Below are 4,354 nucleotides of genomic sequence, written 5' to 3' on the forward strand. Positions count from 1 at the left end.
GACATAATATATTAGAATTTGTATAGCCACTGAAACTTCTGAATTTGGCATTGCTTATGGGTATAAAGGTCTTTATGCCCATAAGAATGTTGAAATATGTCCCCCTAAATGTGAAAAGGTGTCCTTCTAAATCCTCTTCTTGTCCCCCTCTGAGTTTTCCTTTGCAGTCCAGGATACTCCTTGGTGTTTACTGACCATAATACCTATTCCTAGAGAATGGATTTCCCAGAAACAATGTATGGCTGTGAGTAGCACAAAAAAGGTTTGTTGGGAGTGCTCTTGAGAGTTAAACCTGTAAGTAGGGTTGCTAAATTTAGAAAATAAAAATACAGGATGCCCATGTAATATTTGATTATAGTAATACTAAAACATTCTTCTTTTTTCACCTGTAATTCAAATGTAACAGAGAGTGTTGTATCTTATCTACATCATTACCTGAAAGGAAGTAAGAAGCCAGGCTAGAGGGAGAAGGTGACCCCTCTATATGCTTACAAGAAGAGCCCCAGCTGATCCTAGAGTTACTTTGAAGCTAGTATGACCCTCCATATTTACTGCAAATTGTGGCAAGTGGGCCCAACCTTTGTATATCTGAACCAGCCAGTCATTGGCCTCACGGTGCCCCCGGGAGTGGGTATAACCTTAGACAGAGCAGGTCCCTAAGGCCAATGAGCACAGCTTTGAGAAGATGCATCTCCAGTAACTGGAGAAGGAGTGTCTCAGGATTGAAGAGGGAATCTGCACCAAGCACCACAATATTCAAGGTGTAAATGCCGACACTTTAGAAGCTATTCATTTCCGTTTCGGTGATTTACCTCTATATCTAATTAGATAAGGTAGTTAAATATATTCTAAAAATGAAAAGTGCTGAACTAAAACTAAAAAGTGCTGTTCAGATGTAAGGTGGTAGTGAGAATTATAGTAGTCAAGTTACTAATACTAATATTATTGCCCACTGAGCCCAGCCCCTCCGCCATAGCATATGTGGGGCTTATTTGTTTAATTGTCCATCTTCCCATCTAGACAGCAAGCTTCTTGAAGGAAGAAACCATGTCTTGTTTATCTCTGCGTATCCAATACTTAGTACTGTATTAGGCCTGCAGTAGGCACTCAACGAATACCTGTGGAAAACAAACAGGCAGGAAATAAGTAAGCCATCCAAATTATAATTTATAACAACTAGACCCACCATCCATTAGAGTGGAGGGAAGCTGATATTAGATCCGAAAATCAATGTGAGATATCATTTTCATTTTTCCTCTTATTTTCTTCGGCAATGCAAAACTGACACTGCCCTCCCTGGCCTTTGAGTCTCATTATTAAGCAATTAGACCCTTGACCAAACCCTGAACCATTTCAGTTCATTAGATACTCAGTTAGTCCTCTACTGTTTTGATGCATGACTCATGCATGTCTTAAAGAGCTAAGGAGACATGGGCTCTTTCCCACTTGGGTCCCTGCCTTTTGGAAATTTTGAGAGTTTCCTTCCTAAACAGAAGACATTCTACGTTGCCTCAACCATGAAAGCCTGCTGAGAAGTACAAGAAGCCTCTATTTCTCTGTTAACCTGCAACCTCATCTCTTATGAATGCTTCCTTCCATTAACCCTTGAGTGAGTCACGCTGATGCTTGATGATAATCCTCTGGTAGATATGCTTTTCCTCCCAGAATGAGTGTTGACATGAAGAAGTCTCCAGATCCCCTACAGCCAGACCAGTGATCCCAAATTTCAACCACATTGGATCCTGCCTGCACATCCTGCCTCTGGCTCCACATCCACCTTTACGCCCACAGCTAGAAGCTGTGACCACAGAGGCAGACACTTGCAGGGTGGTCCTCTGAGCACACCCTCAGGGCAAGAGACATGAAATATTTATTGACTGCAGGCCAATGTTACAGGAACGCTGGCTGAAACCACTGTAAGGGTACCTCTGTAACTCCCGAGGTAGACACAGCAACATTTGCCAACCCCCTCAAATGTCCTGGGGGAGGTTTGTTTGCACTAATCCTAGCAGCCCAAAATGCAGCAGCTGTTCTCAAAGGGAGTCTGATATAATCCTTTATTTTAGACCGACAGTGGGAGGTAGCATTTTATTAAAGAAAAAAATTTGCTAAATTGTTAACAATTTTCTAGCTTCCTGCAAGCAGGTAGAAAAATTGCTGAAAAATTAGGCAAGATTCAGGACCACATTCACTTCCTGACTTTTTGAAACTTGTTTCTAACCTGTGGACATCTTTTTCTTGGGAAGTAAATCAGACTCTGGAAAGCATAAGTCATTTTATTCCCATTTCTGAGCAGTCCCAAAATTAGATGGCCATTGATCTTCCAATCCCAGCTATCAGGTCAGTGTTGGTTATAACAGAATTTGAGGTCTCCCTAGAAAAGCCTCCATCCTATTTTCCTACTCATTATTGGGCCCCTAATTATCTTTTAATGAATGTGGAATAATCTTGCATGTTTGTCAATAACCAATGGAAAACATATTATAAATTCCCAAAGGGAATGCCAAGAGAATTTGTGAAGTACTTCCAAAGTATGTAATGTAACCTATAGCTTAAGCTTTTGGGTCTATTGTGATAAATAGTATTCTAATATATTAAATTCCTTTGCAAGAATAAGTGTCACTTTTAACTATCTGAGAACTGGATATAACACAAAAGATATGATCCACTGCCCTAATAATATAAGCAAGAATGTAAGATTTCCCCCAAACAGGTGCTGTGTTAAGTTCTATCCTAGAACTCTAGCACAATGCCAGTATATTGTCAAGGGTTAAATGAACATTGAATCTTTTTATTGGAAATTTTTTAGAGATTTCTGCCATAAATTATTAGCAACCAAGAAATCATAATTCTTTGACTTTGAGTTGGCTCCTTTGGACCTTAGAGTTTGCCAGACTGAGTAGATTTCTTGTCATTAAACGTTAAACTCCCTGGACTTGCAGAGAGATCTTGTGATCTGAGCTCTGCATCAGCACGCTGAGATGTGTCCTTTTCTCATTTGGTCCTTGTTCTCCAGAAGATAAAGGCTGAGAATCTCAGACAACGTGATTGCTAAGGTGAAAACAAACTCCTTCTGGAGCGGACCCAATTTTATTACCCGGTGATACAACTAATGTGGCAACAAAAATGGGCATGACTTTCCCTCCCAGTCATAATTTACGGGAACTGCCGGCCTCAGAGGGGATTTATAGTAGTCATTGCGGTAACTGTTATTCTTCCATTACTTAAACAGAAAACATGTTTTCACCCCTTTGTAATGCATCCTTTATGCAAAAAAAAAAAAGAATAGGCTGAGAATGTACAACTTTTAGGCTGCTTTTTGTTTCTAAAATTTAAACTCATTCTGTCCCAGGCTCCATTAGAATGGTGATTGTTAGACAGCCCTTTGTATATTCTTCTGGTATATTTACTATTCTAGTATACGGTTACACTTACTCTCAGGGGCCCTTTATTGAGGAGAATGTAGGGCAACTAGTGACCTTTAAAAAATATAAATATATAACCTGTGTCACAGTATGGAAACAGGTTATGGAATGCACGCATCCTACAAAGAGAGCCCTATGGTACAGTGAAGGACTGCTGTGGAAGCAGAGCCGCAATTGCACTCTGGAGAGTAAAAGACATTGTGTTGCCCCTTCAGCAGAAATTCACCTCCCTGTACAAAAATCTGATAAATTTCCCAGTTTCCCACAGAGGGAATGACAGAGAATTTAATGAGAAACACATTGGAACCCAACCTGTCCCTGTGTGATTATGCATTCCCTAATCTCTCTGTAGGATACGGAAAAAGTCAGTCCTCTCTGAGAGAGTTTACCTGAGGAAAGGGAGAAAACACACCTAGAAACAAATTACTGAAAGGAAATATATGTCTTCATTCTCCCACTGATACCTACTGACGTCCCACTAGACTGCGTGTTTGGCCTATAAATAGCAAAAGCATTGGAATTTGCATAGTAACCTATTTTTATGATTGCCAATGAAATTGAAGTTTCCTAGGATGACTAACGTATCGATACTTAAATGCAGCTTGCAAACGTCTGATATTTTTAGTCTGGACTCAGGATTTGTGTTTGAGAAGTCCAAGTATAGCGAGAGGGGCAGTGGCTGTTCTTACTCTTGTAGGATCTACTTCATATCTCATGTAACATTCTCTTAACCATCATCATCATCTTTATCAAATCTTCATCAGCACCGATATCCGTCCTATAAGCATTTTTGAGCACCTAACATACGCCAGGGACCTAGAAATATAATTGTATACCAAACTCTGTGAGTAAGTAGATTATCCAGTAGTCTCACAAGGTGTTTAAGTCAGAGGGACACATCATTCAAAATGGCTGTCAGCTAAGAGCAT

The sequence above is a fragment of the Equus asinus genome, chromosome 3, assembly GCF_041296235.1.
Source record: "Equus asinus isolate D_3611 breed Donkey chromosome 3, EquAss-T2T_v2, whole genome shotgun sequence".
NCBI lineage: Eukaryota > Metazoa > Chordata > Mammalia > Perissodactyla > Equidae > Equus > Equus asinus.